Below are 18,988 nucleotides of genomic sequence, written 5' to 3'. Positions count from 1 at the left end.
AAAAGGCCTTGTTGAGCCTTCTGATTGGCCGTGACGGCCTCCTGCGTCACAGCGCCCCAGCCGCCTGCGTGTCCGTGAGGACGTGTGTTTTGTTTGACATAGCTTTTGATTCTGTGGAGGCAGAATTCACTCTTTTATTGCTGCGTGCTGCTACTGACGGTCCACAGGCCCGTTGGGAGCTGGATTATTTGTCTCAGTGTTCCAGCTGTTCGTTCATCTTTGAACCCCCCACCACCACCACCCAAAAAACTATCCTATGCAGTGTTTAAAGAGTGAATTAGGCCAGTATGTGAATAGTCAGCATGGAGACACGCTGCCTTTACCCCACTCTGCGAGACAAATCCCATCTGGGAAATTCACCTCACATCTGGCTTTGATTTAACATCCCATAATCAGCGGCACATGTGGACTGTCGCAGCCCACTTGACTGGCCGAAAATAATCAAGTCAAACTCCTCTGGATTTCTCGGAAACGTGTGACATGGCGAGGTCGTAAATCACTTGCTCTCCGAAAAGCGTGTTCCGATTGTCAGTTGTTGCATCTGAAGAGTATCTCTTTTGCTTACAAGTGGGCATCACGTGACCACGGCCCAGTTTGTCTCCAGCTGAGCTCGCTTTGGTGCAACATGTGGAACAACAAGCGACGCTAAGCTAACAACCTCATGCGGTGCCACCTTTACTTCCCAAACACATGTTTTGACCGACAACATCCCCCTCGATCGAGGCTGTCCAAAGAGTGGCCCGCAGAAAATGTTTTAATTTAAAAAATACTATTCAAATTAGAAATGTTTTTTTATGAACTGTCGTTGCTCAAAAAAAAAATCAAAATCAATATTGTTATACATTCAAGACCTATTCAAGGCTTGTATTACTTCAGAGCCAATATTCCACTTTGATTATTGTTTTTTGTGTTCAGGTCATTAAAACAGGGTTGTCTTTGACAAAAAGTGGATAAAAATTATTTATATTGACAGTTAGACCTACATTTGATCTAAAGATTTACTGTAAGCGTGGAATAAAAACATACTTAAAACTTGTTAACATTATATGACACCATTTTGGGTCATATATATATATATATGTATATATGTGTATATATGTATGTATGTATGTATATATATGTATGTATATATATATATATGTGTATATGTATGTATATATGTCCATCCATCCATCCATCCATCCATCATCTTCCGCTTATCCGAGGTCGGGTCGCAGGGGCAACAGCCTAAGCAGGGAAACCCAGACTTCCCTCTCCCCAGCCACTTCGTCTAGCTCTTCCTGGGGGATCCCGAGGCGTTCCCAGGCCAGCCGGGAGACATAGTCTTCCCAACGTGTCCTGGGTCTTCCCCGTGGCCTCCTACCGGTTGGACGTGCCCTAAACACCTCCCTAGGGAGGCGTTCGGGTGGCATCCTGACCAGATGCCCGAACCACCTCATCTGGCTCCTCTCGATGTGAAGGAGCAGCGGCTTTACTTTGAGTTCCTCCCGGATGGCAGAGCTTCTCACCCTATCTCTAAGGGAGAGACCCACCACCCGGCGGAGGAAACTCATTTCGGCCGCTTGTACCCGTGATGTTATCCTTTCGGTCATGACCCAAAGCTCATGACCATAGGTGAGGATGGGAATGTAGATCGACCGGTAAATTGAGAGCTTTGCCTTCCGGCTCAGCTCCTTCTTCACCACAACGGATCGGTACAACGTCCGCATTACTGAAGACGCCGCACCGATCCGCCTGTCGAACTCACGATCCACTCTTCCCTCACTCGTGAACAAGACTCCTAGTCTTGGCATTCCACCCTTTTCCGGGCGAGAACCATGGACTCGGACTTGGAGGTGCTGATTCTCATTCCGGTCGCTTCACACTCGGCTGTGAACCGATCCAGCGAGAGCTGAAGATCCCGGTCAGATGAAGCCATAAGGACCACATCATCTGCAAAAAGCAGAGACCTAATCCTGCGGTTACCAAACCAGAACCCCTCAACGCCTTGACTGCGCCTAAAAATTCTGTCCATAAAAGTTATGAACAGAATCGGTGACAAAGGACAGCCTTGGCGGAGTCCAACCCTCACTGGAAATGTGTTCGACTTACTGCCGGCAATGCGGACCAAGCTCGGGCACTGATCGTACAGGGAGCGGACCGCCACAATAAGACAGTCTGATACCCCATACTCTCTGAGCACTCCCCACAGGACTTCCCGAGGGACACGGTCGAATGCCTTCTCCAAGTCCACAAAGCACATGTAGACTGGTTGGGCAAACTCCCATGCACCCTCAAGAACCCTGCCGAGAGTATAGAGCTGGTCCACAGTTCCACGACCAGGACGAAAACCACACTGTTCCTCCTGAATCCGAGGTTCGACTATCCGGCGAGGCCTCCTCTCCAGAACACCTGAATAAACCTTACCGGGAAGGCTGAGGAGTGTGATCCCACAATAGTGGGAACACACCCTCCGGTACCCCTTCTTAAAGAGAGGAACCACCACCCCGGTCTGCCAATCCAGAGGTACCGCCCCCGATGTCCACACGATGCTGCAAAGTCTTGTCAACCAAGACAGCCCCACAGCATCCAGAGCCTTAAGGAACTCCGGGCTGTTCTCGTCCACCCCTGGGGCCTTGCCACCGAGGAGCTTTTTAACAACCTCAGCTACCTCAGCCCCAGAAATAGGAGAGTCCACCACAGATTCCCCAGGCACTGCTTCATCATAGGAAGACGTGTTGGTGGGATTGAGGAGGTCTTCGAAGTATTCCTTCCACCTATCCACAACATCCGCAGTTGAGGTCAGCAGAACACCATCCGCACCATACACAGTGTTGATAGTGCACTGCTTCCCTTTCCTGAGGCGGCGGACGGTGGTCCAGAATCGCTTCGAAGCTGTCCGGAAGTCGTTTTCCATGGCTTCCCCGAACTCCTCCCATGTCCGAGTTTTTGCCTCCGCGACCGCTGAAGCTGCACACCGCTTGGCCTGTCGGTACCTGTCCACTGCCTCCGGAGTCCTATGAGCCAAAAGGACCTGATAGGACTCCTTCTTCAGCTTGACGGCATCCCTCACCGCTGGTGTCCACCAAGGGGTTTTAGGATTGCCGCCCCGACAGGCACCAACTACCTTGCGGCGACAGCTCCGATCGGCCGCCTCGACAATAGAGGTGCGGAACATGGTCCACTCGGACTCAATGTCCAGCACCTCCCTCGTGACATGTTCAAAGTTCTTCCGGAGGTGGGAATTGAAACTTTGTCTGACAGGAGACTCTGCCAGACGTTTCCAGCAGACCCTTACAATGCGTTTGGGCCTGCCAGGTCTGTCCGGCATCCTCCCCCACCATCGCAGCCAACTCCCCACCAGGTGGTGATCGGTTGAAAGCTCCGCCCCTCTCTTCACCCGAGTGTCCAAAACATAAGGCCGCAAATCCGATGACACAACTACAAAGTCGATCATGGAACTGCGGCCTAGGGTGTCCTAGTGCCAAGTGCACATATGGACACCCTTATGTTTGAACATGGTGTTTGTTATGGACAAACTGTGACGAGCACAAAAGTCCAATAACAAAACACCACTCGGGTTCAGATCCGGGCGGCCATTCTTCCCAATCACGCCTCTCCAGGTTTCACTGTCGTTGCCAACGTGAGCGTTGAAGTCTCCCAGTAGGACAAGGGAATCACCCGGGGGAGCACTTTCCAGTACTCCCTCGAGTGTTCCCAAAAAGGGTGGGTACTCTGAACTGCTGTTTGGTGCGTAAGCACAAACAACAGTCAGGACCCGTCCCCCCACCCGAAGGCGGAGGGAGGCTACCCTTTCGTCCACCGGGTTGAACTCCAATGTACAGGCTTTGAGCCGGGGAGAAACAAGAATTGCCACCCCGGCCCGTCGCCTCTCACTGCCGGCAACGCCAGAGTGGAAGAGGGTCCAATCCCTCTCGAGAGAAGTGGTTCCAGAGCCCTTGCTGTGCGTCGAAGTGAGTCCGACTATATCCAGCCGGAATTTCTCAACTTCTTTCACTAGCTCAGGCTCTTTCCCCCCCAGTGAGGTGACGTTCCACGTCCCAAGAGCTAGCTTCTGTAGCCGAGGATCGGACCGCCAAGTGCCCTGCCTTCGGCTGCCGCCCAGCTCACATTGCACCCGACCTCTATGGCCCCTGCTATGGGTGGTGAGCCGATTGCATGGGTGACCCACGTTGCCTCTTTGGGCTGTGCCCGGCCGGGCCCCATGGGAACACCAGGCACTTGCCATCGTGCCCCACCTCCGGGCCTGGCTCCAGAGGGGGGCACCGGTGACCCGCATCCGGGCGAGGGAAATCTGGGTCCATGCTTTTTCTTCTTCATAAAGGTCTTCAAGCTGCTCTTTGTCTGATCCCTCGCCTAGAACCTGTTTGCCTTGGGAGACCCTACCAGGGGGCTTTATGCCCCCGGACAACATAGCTCCTAGGATCATTGGGACACGCAAACTCCTCTACCACGATAAGGTTGCAACTCAGAGAGGAGTGTATATATGTGTATATATATATATATATATATATATATATATATATGTATATGTATATGTATATGTGTGTGTGTCTTGATTAGATTATCCAGAGAATAGTAGTATGGTAGAGCGCAATATATATATATATATATATATATATATATATATATAGTATTGGTTTTAAAAATGAAAAATAGGAAAATGGCTCCCACATGCTTAACTGTTTCAGCAGGCAGCCCTCAGTGGAAAAAGTTTGGACACCCCTGACCTAGATGTAAATCATAGAGAGACAATGCTTCAGCAGCATCGAGCACAAATAAGTGCTTACAGAGTCAAATGTGTACAAACGTTATGAATTATTGAGGTGAGCTGTTGTCACAATTGCTCAATACTGCATGGAATCTTACCGTTTAGTTAAAAAGTTGATGACTTTTCAAGGTCCGTGTTGAGGGAATCGTGAGCCAGTGAGTTGGATCGATGGCGTCTGGAAAATACATTTCTTATGAAAAAAAAAATAAAAATCAAAAATAATTTTGAAAGACCTTTTTAGCCCTAAAGTAAGAAGTAGTTGGACAATTTCAGTCTAATCTTGATATAAAATATGTATTATGATTAAGGATGGGTACCGTTCAGATTTTAAATAATACTGTGCCAATTCAATCAATCAATGGTACCAATTTTTGGTACTTTTTTGTGTGTTATTGAATATCAATAGTTTTTTATAATAGAATCTGATTTTTTTAGTGCAACAATTTAAAAATTATATGAATATGATAACTGCCGTCCAGTTTGTATGTCTGGTTTTGTCATCACATGTCTCATTTGCAAGTATGATATTAAGTTGCAGTTACAGTTCCAAGTCCAAGACCTTAAATGGCAGTGTGTTGGCTAGTCAGTTCAGTCTTTGCTGCATCTATCATTTGTTGCGCTCTAAAAAGTGTTAATACTGTAAGTATTGTACTTACTACACACCAGCTGTTTAACTGTAATCTTAGAGTAATAAACACTACAGTTTTGTATATTGCTGTCTATATTCATATAGTAATTAGGGTTGCGTGATATATACAGTATGGTATAAATGATGATAGAGCTTGTAATACTGTCACCAATATTGTGATAATGTCCTAACATCCCTCCACAATGCAAAGCTATTTTTAAGTCAGCAATCTTCGCTTCCACGGCGGCAAGTAGACTAGATTCCTTCCATGTAACATTATCACTGGAGGACGAGGACTAACTAAATATGCAACACAAACGAGAAGCCATGCTAACTGCTAAACTAGCGCTCTTGAATGTACACAGATGATGATCAATACCAATATTGACAGTAAAGATCCGGAATATAGTATCAGTTGTAGTATCAACCATACACTGATAAGATCAATATTTTTTAATTTTTACAAAATATTTTGTCGTTTTAATTATTTTATAAACTCAGTGAATAAGTCCACGGACAGAGTTAAGGTCTAAACCCATAATATTAAAAACAGAACCAAAATGTGTTTTTGCTTATATGCGCTTGTTTTACAAAATGACATTTATTTTTCTTGAAGTATTTAAATATTTCTTACTATTAGGAACTATTTTTAATAGGGAATTTATGTTATTACACCCCCATCCTGTGTTTTTGTCTGATTATAATTGTGATCAGAAATGTAATCACTCAATGATTTTGAAAATGTGAAGTATCAGCATTGGTATCACCGATACAGGCCCTGTAACGACTGTACTTGGTATTACATCGATATACACATTTTTAGTAACACCCACAACTAATGTAAAGTATCCAGACAACGGCAAAGTGTCAGGACTTGGACTATGGGATAGTTTGTTTTTCCAACGCAAAGGACAGCTGGCACCAGCGAGACGTGAATGTAAGTACATTTTTATTTATATTCTAACAAAAAGGCAAACTAAGGAAGCAAAACAAAAGGCGCGCACGAGGGCGGAGAACAAACTTGACTAGAAAACAAAAGACTAGCACAAAGGCTATAAACTTTAAACACGAAACAAAACACTTGCACTGTGGCATAAGGAAAACCAAAAACTTACTGTGACATGAGCATGAGGGAAACGGCATGGCTTGGCATGAATGGAGTTGTGTAATATGTAAAGTTGCCAGCTGACTTCCTGGCAACTTCCGGTTTAAATAATAGTCATGATCATTACAAACAGGTGTGAGAACTGAGGACAGGGGCGTGATAAATAAATAAATGGGTTGTACTTGTATAGCGCTTTTCTACCTTCAAGGTACTCAAAGCGCTTTGACATTACTTCCACATTTACCCATTCACACACACATTCACACACTGATGGAGGGAGCTGCCATGCAAGGCGCCAACCAGCACCCATCAGGAGCAAGGGTGAAGTGTCTTGCTCAGGACACAACGGACGTGACGAGGTTGGTTCTAGGTGGGATTTGAACCAGTGACCCTCGTGTTGCGCACGGCCACTCTACCACTGCGCCACGCCGTCCGTGACATGTGGGCAAGGTGAAAATTAATGAGTTGCTATGGAAATAAGAAAAACAAGGAAGTGCAGGAACAAGAAATGAATGTCCAAAAAATATAACCAAACATCAAAAAACAAAACCTGATCCCATGGGTGTGACACAAAGTAAGTTTTAATCACATTTTAACAGAAGTGTATATAGAAACATGTTACAACAAAAAAGGAACCAGGTATTAACAATACATTTAAAATAGATTAATACTAGTTTTGAGGAAAAATCATACGACTGGAAATGGCCAGATTAGGAGCCAATTTAATTTAAGTTGTCTTTATTACAAAAACTTTTTTTTGACACAGAATTTATGTAACTGAATTATTTTTTTTTACATCAAATCGGACTATTTCATTGGGAAAAAATGTTTGAAAAATGTGTGTTTAAAAATTCAGTGTAAAAATATGTGTATAAAAATTCAGTGTAAAAAAAAAATCATGCATCCATCTTTTTCCGATTATCCGAGGTCGGGTCGCGGGGGCAGCAGCCTAAGCAGGGAAGCCCAGACTTTCCTCTCCACAGCCACTTCGTCCAGTTCTTGCCGGGAGATCCCAAGGCGTTCCAAAAATTCAGTGTAGAACAAAAGCAATTGCTTAAAAAAAAAAAATCAGTGTTGAAAATTTGCTGCTTATATAAACAAGACCCACTTCTGGTAACTTAAGACTGAAGCAATCAATCCTGTCTCAGAATCAACCAATGAGGTGTCAAATTTGAGGAGATGTGACATGGGTCTTGGAAAACATTGCAATCATTTTTATCGTTTAAAAATATCCAGCGGGCCACATTGAAACGTTAACTATGTTGTAAATACCAAGGTTGCCCAGTTAACTGCCTTTTTTTTTTTTTTTTGCTGTTTTGCAACACCCGTGTCACGTGACTTCAAACTTGACACCTATTTGGCTGGTTCTGAGATAATAATAATAATAATAATAATAATGGATTAGATTTATATTGCGCTTTTCTATTGTTATATACTCAAAGCGCTCACAGAGAAGTGGGAACCCATCATTCATTCACACCTGGTGGTGGTAAGCTACATCTGTAGCCACAGCTGCCCTGGGGTAGACTGACGGAAGCGTGGCTGCCAGTTTGCGCCTACGGCCCCTCTGACCACCACCTATCATTCATTCACCGGTGTGAGCGGCACCGGGGGCAAAGGGTGAAGTGTCCTGCCCAAGGACACAACGGCAGCGACTTTGATGTCCATAGGTGAGAAGCGAACCTGCAACCCTCAGGTTTCGGGCATGGCCGCTCTACCCACTACGCCATGCCGCCCCATAATATCAAAGCTTCAGTCTTAACTTCCTGCAAGTGAGTCTTGCTTTTTCAACCTGCAAATATTTCGACACTGAATTTTTCAGCACCTAATTTTTTAAACTGAATTTTTATATGCATTTTTTTACACCGAATTTTAAAACAATCAATTTTTAAACACACCAGCATTACATTTGCTAGATGATGTGGTCCTGATGGCTTCATCTGACCGGGATCTTCAGCTCTCGCTGGATCGGTTCGCAGCCGAGTGTGAAGCGACCGGAATGAGAATCAGCACCTCCAAGTCCGAGTCCATGGTTCTCGCCCGGAAAAGGGTGGAGTGCCATCTCCGGGTTGGGGAGGAGACCCTGCCCCAAGTGGAGGAGTTCAAGTACCTAGGAGTCTTGTTCACGAGTGAGGGAAGAGTGGATCGTGAGATCAACAGGCGGATCGGTGCGGCGTCTTCAGTAATGCGGACATTGTACCGGTCCGTTGTGGTGAAGAAGGAGCTGAGCCGGAAGGCAAAGCTCTCAATTTACCGGTCGATCTACGTTCCCATCCTCACCTATGGTCATGAGCTTTGGGTCATGACCGAAAGGATAAGATCACGGGTACAAGCGGCCGAAATGAGTTTCCTCCGCCGTGTGGCGGGGCTCTCCCTTAGAGATAGGGTGAGAAGCTCTGCCATCCGGGAGGAACTCAAAGTAAAGCCGCTGCTCCTTCACATCGAGAGGAGCCAGATGAGGTGGTTCGGGCATCTGGTCAGGATGCCACCCGAACGCCTCCCTAGGGAGGTGTTTAGGGCACGTCCAACCGGTAGGAGGCCACGGGGAAGACCCAGGACACGTTGGGAAGACTATGTCTCCCGGCTGGCCTGGGAACGCCTCGGGATCCCCCGGGAAGAGCTAGACGAAGTGGCTGGGGAGAGGGAAGTCTGGGTTTCCCTGCTTAGGCTGTTGCCCCCGCGACCCGACCTCGGATAAGCGGAAGATGATGGATGGATGGATGGAAAAAAAAAAAAAAAAAAATTCAATGAAATTGCATAATTTGATGTAAAAAAAAAAATGAAGTCCACCAAATTCAAACGCAAAAAATTCAGTACTTAATATATTAAGTTTAAATAAAAAGCTTACGTGATAAAGAGCCAAATTAACTGTCAGGTTCAAACACTGATCACATCTATTAAACACAACAAGAAGCAAGGAATCAAACTGAGACAGAATTAAATTTGGCTCAATTGAGGAGAGACGTCTGGGCTGTACTCTTGTACAGTCTCCATCACGCTCCTGACGAAAAATTGTACGCCTCCTCTTTTATTTTGACTTTCCCACATTATATGGCAAAAGCTGTTTCTAAGGGACAGGGGTCGTAAACAGGTGCTGCCGATGGGCACAAACAGTTCAAAGAAAATGTCGTAAAACAGTTCAAAGAAGAGATCGCCTTGAGGGGAGTCTGGTCCTGCTTCCCCTCCGCTTTGTAGTTCTTGGGTCAAGACACAATATTTCTGTGGATTACAATACATGAAAGAAACAGAACACCTTCTTGTTGCTTGCCATTCTACACAGTGGAGTTTTACAAGCCTTCTTCTTGGTAGGTTCAAAGACAGCTTTTGTCTTCTCGCCGAGAACTCATTGAAACACAAAGTTTTGTGATAACTTAGATACAATTATTCCAACATTAAGCTTCATATAGGAGCCTTTATAGTTGTTTTATATGCCAAATAGTTTGTTGCGGTATATAGGCCTAATCAGCCATTCCTAAATCTTACCAAAAATACAACTTAAAGGCCTACTGAAAATTTGATTTTCTTATTTAAACGGGGATAGCAGGTCCATTCTATGTGTCATACTTGATCATTTCGCGATATTGCCATATTTTTGCTGAAAGGATTTAGTAGGGAACATCGACGATAAAGTTTGCAACTTTTGGTTGCTAATAAAAAAGCCTTGCCTGTACCGGAAGTAGCAGACGATGTGCTCGTGATGTCACGGGCTGTAGGGCTCCTCACATCCTCACATTGTTTATAATCATAGCCACCAGCACCAAGTGCAATTCGGACCGAGAAAGCGACGAATTCCCCATTAATTTGAGCGAGGATGAAAGATTTGTGGATGAGGAAAGTTAGAGTGAAGCACTAAAAAAAAAAAAAAGAAAGAAAGAAAAGGCGAAGGCAGTGTGAGTGATTCAGATGTTATTAGACACATTTACTAGGATAATTCTGGAAAATCCCTTATCTGCTTATTGTGTTATTAGTGTTTTAGTGAGATTATAAAGTCATACCTGAAAGTCGGAGGGCTGCGGTGAACGCCAGTGTCTCTCAGAGAAGGCAATGGAGGAGCCAAGATCACAGCTGCCTTTTTGACAGCTACAGGAGGTCGCATAATCCACTCAAGTCTCCGGTAAGAGCCGACTTAATATCACACATTTTCCCATCCGAAAACTTACTGGTTGACGTAGCGAAACATGTTCGCTTGATCCCTCTGTGTTAAAGCTTCACAACAAACAAAGAAACACCGGCTGTGTTTCGATGCTAAAGGCAGCTGCAATCCACCGCTTTCCAACAACGGCATTATTCTTTATAGTCTCCATTATTAATTGAACAAATTGCAAAACATTCAGCAAAACAGATGTCCAAAATACTGTGTAATTATGCGATGAAAAGAGACGACTTTTAGCCGTAAGTGGTACTGGGCTAATATGTCCCCTCCAACCTGAGACGTCACAAAAACGCGTCATCATTCCGCAACGTTTTCAACAAGAAACTCTGCGGAAATTTTTTTAATTGTGATTTAGTAAACTAAACCGGCCGTATTGGCATGTGTTGCAGTGTTAAGATTTCATCATTGATATACAGTGGGGCAAAAAAATATTTAGTCAGCCACCGATTGTGCAAGTTCTCCCACTTAAAATGATTACAGATGTCTGTAATTTTCATCATAGGTACACTTCAACTGTGAGAGACAGAATCTGAAAAAAAAAATCCAGGAATTCACATTGTAGGAATTTTAAAGAATTTATTTGTAAATTATGGTGGAAAATAAGTTTTTGGTCACTTCAAAGAAGGCAGATCGCTACCTCTCACAGACCTGTAACTTCTTCTTTAAGAAGCTCTTCTGTCCTCCACTTGTTACCTGTATTAATGGTACTTGTTTGAACTTGTTATCTGTATAAAAGACACCTGTCCACAGCTTCAAACAGTCAGACTCCACTGTGGCCAAGACCAAAGAGTTGTCGAAGGACACCAGGAAAATAATTGTAGATCTGCACCAGACTGGGAAGAGTGAATCTACCATAGGCAAGTAGCTTGGTGTGAAAAAATCAACTGTGGGAGCAATTATCAGAAAATGGAAGACATACAAGACCACTGATAATCTCCCTCGATCTGGGGTTCCACGCAAGATCTCATCCCGTGCGGTCAAAATGATCATGTAAACGGTGAGCAAAAATCCCAGAACCACACGGGGGGACCTGGTGAATGACCTGCAGAGAGCTGGGACCAAAGTAACAAAAGTTTCCATCAGTAACACACTACGCCGACAGGGAATCAAATCCTGCAGTGACAGACGTGTACCCCTCCTTAAGCCAGTGCATGGCCAGGCCCGTCTGAAGTTTGCCAGAGAGCACATGGATGATACAGCAGAGGATTGGGAGAATGTCATGTGATCAGATGAAACCAAAATAGAACTTTTTGGTATAAACTCAACTCGTCGTGTTTGGAGGAAGAAGAATACTGAGTTGCATCCCAAGAACACCACACCTACTGTGAAGCATGGGGTGGAAACACCATGCTTTGGGGCTGTTTTTCTGCTCAGGGGACAGGACGATTGATCCGTGTTAAGGAAAGAATAAATGGGGCCATGTATCGTGAGATTTTGAGCCAAAACCTCCTTCCATCAGTGAGAGCTTTGAATGGTTGACCAAATACCTATTTTCCACCATAATTTACAAATAAATTCTTTAAAATTCCTACAATGTGAATTCCTGGATTTTTTTTTTTACATTCTGTCTCTCATAGTTGAAGTGTACCTACGATTAAAATGACAGACTTCTGTCATTGTTTTAAGTGGGAGAACTTGCACAATCGGTGGCTGACTAAATACTTTTTGCCCCACTGTATAAACTATCAGACTACGTGGTCGGTAGGAGTGGGTTTCAGTAGGTCTTTAGTCAAAAGTGTGAATAGGTTATATCTGATTATATTATATTATATTTTTCCTCTAATGTTAGACATGTTTCATGCATCAGTCGAGTCATCGCAATAAAAGCTTTTCCCCCTGGCACTCGCCTGCATTTGCGATTTTTCAATGAACATTTTGGCCACGTTGGATGTTCCACTGTGACTACGACAGCCTGAAGTGCAAGAATACAGGGAGAGGGAGAAAGAATGCGTGCCTCTCTCTTGAGCGTTTGAGGTTTTACGTCCATATGCCAAACGTGGTCGCGCACAAAGCTGGAGGTTTTGGCGTCTTCACACCAGCGTGTAGAAGAAGAGCTTTACCCCCGGTGACCTCTCGTCTTTGGCCGCCCGCTGCGCCTGTGCTCGTCCGCGCCAGGAGCACCAGTTATTTCTGCACGCCCACACGTTCTTCTTTTGTGTTGTGCTTTATGGCGCCTCCGGGAGACGGTTGACCGACGTGACTGCACTCTTGCTGCAATGCATTGTGATTTTATTTTTATTTTTGCATTGCTATTCCTACTTTTAGAATCGTTTTTTTTTTTTTTTGTCTGCACGCATATTTTCTTTTAAGGTATTCTATCTGTGTTGGCCCTGCGATGAGTTGGCGACTTGTCCAGGGTGTACACCGCCTTCCGCCCGATTGTAGCTGAGATAGGCGCCAGCGCCCCCCGCGACCCCAAAAAGGGACTAAGCGGTAGAAAATGGATGGATGGTATTCTAGTTTTGTAAGGTCACAAAAACAATTATCCAAGCTAATCTGATCAACATAAGAGATGTATAGAAAAATGATGTATTAAAATAATACACACTTTTAATTGGTGCTGGCAGGGAGATATTACTTTCACCCTTTTGAGGTGTTTTTTATTGCCTTAGAACAGGGGTCACCAACGCGGTGCCCGTAAGGACCAGATGAGTAGCCCGCTGGCCTGTTCTAAACAATAGCTCAAATAGCAGCACTTACCAGTGAGCTGCCTCTATTTTTTTAATTTTATTTATTTACTAGCAAGCTGGTCTCGCTTTGCTCGACATTTTTAATCCTAAGAGAGACAAAACTCAAATAGAATTTGAAAATCCAAGAAAATATTGTTTTTTTTATTTATTGTAAAGAATAATAAAAACATTTAATTAATTTTTTTATTTTAGCTTCTGTTTTCTTCGAAGAAGAATATTTCTGAAATATTTCTTCAAACTTATTATGATTAAAAATCAAAAAAAATTATTCTGGCAAATCTAGAAAATCTGTAGAATCAAATTAAAATCTTATTTCAAAGTCTTTAGAATTTCTTTTAAAATTTTTGTTCTCGGAAATCTAGAAGAAATAATGATTTGTCTTTGTCAGAAATATAGCTTGGTCCAATTTGTTATATATTATAACAAAGTGCAGATTGGATTTTAACTTATTTAAAACATGTCATCAAAATTCTAAAATTAATCTTAATCAGGAAAAATTACTAATGATGTTCCATAAATTCTTTTTTTAAATTTTTTCAAAAAGATTCGAATTAGCTAGTTTTTCTCTTCATCTTTTTCGGTAAAATTTTGAATTTTAAAGAGTCGAAATTGAAGATAAACTATGTTTCAAAATTTAATTTTCATTTTTTTCGTGTTTTCTCCTCTTTTAAACCGTTCAATTAAATGTTTTTTTCATCATTTATTCTCTACAAAAAACCTTCCGTAAAAGGAAAAAAAACGTACGACGGAATGACAGACAGAAATACCCATTTTTAAATATATATATATATATATATATATTGGTTTCAAAAAGGTTGGTGACCCCTGCCTTAGAAGATGACATCATGCAACAGAATATAGCCACAGGAGTTGTAAAGGAATTAATCTCAAAATTTACATTGTTTGTTCTTTGCTAAGTTATTTTTAGTATTGAAGGGCCCCAGGACCCTTTTGTACCCTAGCATATAAACAGCATTCCAAGTAAAACTCACTAACATACACTAAATCGCCAAAAGAATTTGGCCACCCATTCAAATGATATCAATCAGGTGTCCTAATCACTTGGCCCGGCCACAGGTGTATAAAATCAAGCACTTAGGCATGGAGACTGTTTCTACAAACATTTGTGAAAGAATGGGCCGTTCACAGGAGCTCAATGATTTCCTGCGTGGAACTGTCATAGGATGCCACTCGCGCAACAAATCCAGTCGTGAAATTTCCTCACTCCTAAATATTCCAAAGTCAATGTTATTAAAGTCGGCTTTATTATAAGAAAATGGAAGAATTTGGCAACAACAGCAACTCAGCCACAAAGTGGTAGGCCACGTAAACTGACAGAGGGGTCAGTGAATGCTGAAGTCGCCAACTTTCTGCACAGTCAGTTGTTACAGAGCTCCAAACTTCATGTAACCTTCCAATTAGCCCACGTACAGCATGCAGAGAGCTTCATGGACTGGGGTTCCATGGCCGAGCAGCTGAATCTAAGCCATACATCACCATGTCAATGCAAAGCGTGGGATGCAGTGGTGTAAAGCACATCGCCACTGGACTCTAGAGCAGTGGAGACGCGTTCTGTGGAGTGATGAATCACGCTTTTCCATTTGGCAATCCGATGGACAAGTCTGGGTTTGGAGGTTGCCAGGAGAACGGTACATTTCGTTTTGTATTGTGCCGAATGTGACATTTGGTGGAGTAGGAATTATGGTGTGGGTTTTTTTTTTCAGGAGTTGGGCTTGCCCCTTAGTTCCAGGGTAAAAAACTTTGTTATATTTTGGACAATTGCAAGCTCCCAACCTTGTGGGAATAGTTTGGAGCGGGCCTCTTCCAACATGACTATGTACCAGTGCACAAAGCAAGGTCCATAAAGACATGGATGACAGGGTCTGGTGTGGATGTACTTGACTGGCCTGCACAGAGTCCTGACCTGAAGCCAATAGCACACCTTTGGGACGAATTAGAACGGAGACTGAGAGCCAGGGCTTCTCCACCAACATCAATGTGTGACTTCACCAATGCGCTTTCGGAAGAATGGTCAAAAATTCCTATAAACAAACTCCGCAACCTTGTGGACAGCCTTCCCGGAAGAGTTGAAGCTGTAAAAGCTGCAAAAGGTGGACTGACATCATATTAAACCCTATAGGTTAGGAAAGGGATGGCACTTCAAGTTCATATGTGAGTCAAGGCAGGTGGCCAAATACTTTTGGCAATATTGTGTACATTAGTACAGTAAAATGTAGACATCTGACATCTTTGTTTCAAGAGTTTTTAGTCAATAGATATCGGCTATATTATTCATAGTGACTCCAAAATGTCCTTTTTTAAAGTTAGAAAGTCCTATTATATTTTGTGTTTTATAATAGACTGTTAAAATATTATTTTATAATGCTTGTTCCGTTAAAATCAAATGAATCCAATCATTTCACTTTGAAAAGCGTGCAAATCCTATTAGGTGTAATTTGACCGCTCAACCACTAGACACCGCCAGAGTACCATAGAGTACCATATTTTCATATTAGATGCAGAGTTGCTTTGATCTGCCAACAACTTATATATTATGTAATAAAACGGATGTTGTGTGTTGTGTGGATGTTGTTGCAAACATTTTGTGCATGCATGAATATTGCATAATTTTTGTTTTTGCCATAAAAACTGTTGTTTTGTTACCAATCAATCAATCAATGTTCATTTATATAGCCCTAAATCACAAATGTCTCAAAGGACTGTACAAACCACTACGACTACGACGTCCTCGGAAGAACCCACAGAAGGGCAAAGATAACTCACACCCAGTGGGCAGAAAGAATTCACACCCAGTGGGACGCCAGTGACAATGATGACTATGAGAACCTTGGATAGGACCTCAAATGTGGGCAACCCTCCCCCCCTCTAGGGGACCGAAAGCAATGGATGTCGAGCGGGTCTAACATGATACTGTGAAAGTTCAATCCATAGTGGCTCCAACACAGGCGCGAGAGTTCAGTTCAAGCGGATCCAAGACAGCAGCGAGAGTCCCGTCCACAGGAAACCATCCCAAGCGGAGTCGGATCAGCATCGTAGAAATGTCACCAACCGATACACAGGCGAGCAGTCCATCCTGGGTCCCAACTCTGGACAGTCAGTACTTCATCTATGGTCATCGGACCGGACCCCCTCCACAAGGGAGGGGGGGGGGGGGGGGGGCAGAGGAGAAAAAGAAAAGAAGCGGCAGATCAACTGGTCTAAAAAGAAGGTCTATTTAAAGGCTAGAGTATACAAATGAGTTTTAAGGTGAGACTTAAATGCTGTTACGCGATTTTTTTTTTAGAGATTCAAGCGTGGAAAGTAAAACACTATAATATATCTGACCATGTATTAGGGCTGTGATTCTCTAGGCACCACACGATTCAATTCGGTTCTTGGGTGTAACGATTCGATTCAAAATCGATCCCCGATTCAAAATCAATACATTTTTAATACCATTGTGTGCCCGTTCTATGTATAGCTACATTACTTTATAAAATAGATAAACAGCTTTCATACATTTCTGTATTAGTTAAAAGAAAACTGGGATCTTTCTGTGTGGAGTTTGCATGTCCTCCCCGTGACTGCGTGGATAAATTGGCACTGGTGTGTGAATGTGGTCTGTCTATCTGTGTTAGCCCTGTGATGAGGTGGCAACTTGTCCAGGGTGTATCCCGCCTTCCGCCCGATTGTAGCAGAGATAGGTTCCAGCGCTCCCCGTGATCCTGAAGGGAATAAGCGGTAGGAAATAGATAGATGGATGGAAGAGTAATAGTGAAGGGAGTTGTCCGGCCCCCCAGTACTTAGCTTTCTGGAAACGTGGCCCCAAAGCACTTTAGTTAAATATCCCTGTTTTGTAGCAAAAAAAAAAGGAGGCAAAATGTTAGAAACTTAATCAGAGTAGTGGAGGCCCTTAGGGATATTTTCGTTCACTTTTGTCTAAAAGCGCCAAATTTGGCACAGGTGTAGCTCAGGGCATACTTAAACGATTTAGCTAGGGCGCCACTTGTAATAGCTTTGGTCTCTAACATTTAAAACATATGAGCTACAAATGTAAACTTGGTGTCTATTTCATGTGTTTTGACAATTATAAATATGTGGGAATGCTCATTTTTATTTTTGGGTGTGTCTAGACCCCTAATTTGCATATTTCCAAGTGGCGTTTTGCTATTCTGAAGACATTGGACGTAACTTGGGCATTGTTATGAGTAAAACCTGGTGCCACATGGCTATGTTGTCAGTATGGTGTCAAGGCGTGGACTTTGGTGTGGTTTGTTTTCCCGAGGTGCAAAGCGACTGGATCGGACACGATGTGAAGGTAACGACATATTTTAATCTTAACTCAAAAAAAGGAACAAACGAAAGGCGCTCACAGAGGAGGTACAAAAACTTGGCTGTGAAACAAAACTATTACTACAAAATACACTCTGGACATTAAACAAAACTTGCAAACTATGGCATGAATGACAAAACTTACAGGGAAAGATAAAAGAGCATGGATCATCAGTATGGAGCAAGGGTGTGTAGAGGATGATGTCGCCAGGCTGACTGCCTGGCCACTACAGGCTTAAATAGTGATGTAGTGCTTGAAAACAGGTGCGTGAGTTCAAATTAATCAGGTGTGTGTGTCATGAGGACAGGTGAACTGATTAGTAGACATGGAAACAAAACAATGGAGTGAAAAAACAGGAAATTATGGAGTCTTGAAGTAATCTAACACAACTAAACAAAACATGATCACAAAGACATGACATATTGAAATTAATGTGCTCTAATAAATAAATGATCATAAATCTGATCATTTATTATTCATTCCAACCTTCACTTTTCCAGTGAGGGTTGGACTCCGCCAAGGCTGCCCTTTGTCACAGATTCTGTTCATAACTTCTATGGACAGAATTTCTAGGCGCAGTCAAGGCGTTGAGGGGTTCCGGTTTGGTGGCCGTGGGATTAGGTCTCTGTTTTTTGCAGATGATGTGGTCCTGATGGCTTCTTCTGGCTGGGATCTTCAGCTCTCACTGGATCGGTTCGCAGCCGAGTGTGAAGCGACCAGAATGAGAATCCGCACCTCAATGGTTCTCTCCCGGAAAAGGGTGGAGTTCCATCTCCGGGTTGGGGACGAGACCCTGCCCCAAGTGGAGGAGTTCAAGTACCTAGGAGTCTTGTTCACGAATGGGGGAAGAGTGGATCGTGAGATCGACAGGCGGATCGTTACGGCGTCTTCAGTAATGCGGACGTTGTACCGATCCGTTGTGGTGAAGAAGGAGCTGAGCCGGAAGGCAAAGCTCTCAATTTACCGGTCGATCTACGTTCCCAATCCTCACCTATGGTCGTGAGCTTTGGGTCATGACCGAAAGGATAAGATCACGGGTACAAGCGGCCGAAATGAGTTTCCTCCACCGGGTGGCGGGGCTCTCCCCTAGAGATAGGGTGAGAAGCTCTGTCATCCCGGAGGAACTCAAAGTAAACCCGCTGCTCCTCCACATCGAGAGGAGCTAGATGAGGTGGTTCGGGCATCTGGTCAGGATGCCACCCGAACGCCTCCCGAGGGAGGTGTTTAGGGCACGTCCAACTGGGAAAACCCAGGACACGTTGGGAAGACTACGTCTCCCGGCTGGCCTGGGAACGCCTCGGGATCCCC

At 43.7% G+C, this 18,988-nt stretch overlaps 1 protein-coding gene across 3 annotated transcripts in view; it reads left to right on the top strand.

The window, feature by feature from the left end:
- The window catches only part of mrc2 (mannose receptor, C type 2), a 98,506-nt gene that overhangs the window by 46,605 nt on the left and 32,913 nt on the right, over positions 1 to 18,988 (top strand). The window lies entirely within an intron of this gene.

Source organism: Nerophis ophidion, linkage group LG07, assembly GCF_033978795.1.
Source record: "Nerophis ophidion isolate RoL-2023_Sa linkage group LG07, RoL_Noph_v1.0, whole genome shotgun sequence".
In the NCBI taxonomy this organism is placed as follows: Eukaryota; Metazoa; Chordata; class Actinopteri; order Syngnathiformes; family Syngnathidae; genus Nerophis; species Nerophis ophidion.
The sequence above is the reverse complement of the archived record's forward strand: the minus strand, read 5'-3'. Positions and strand labels throughout refer to the sequence as shown.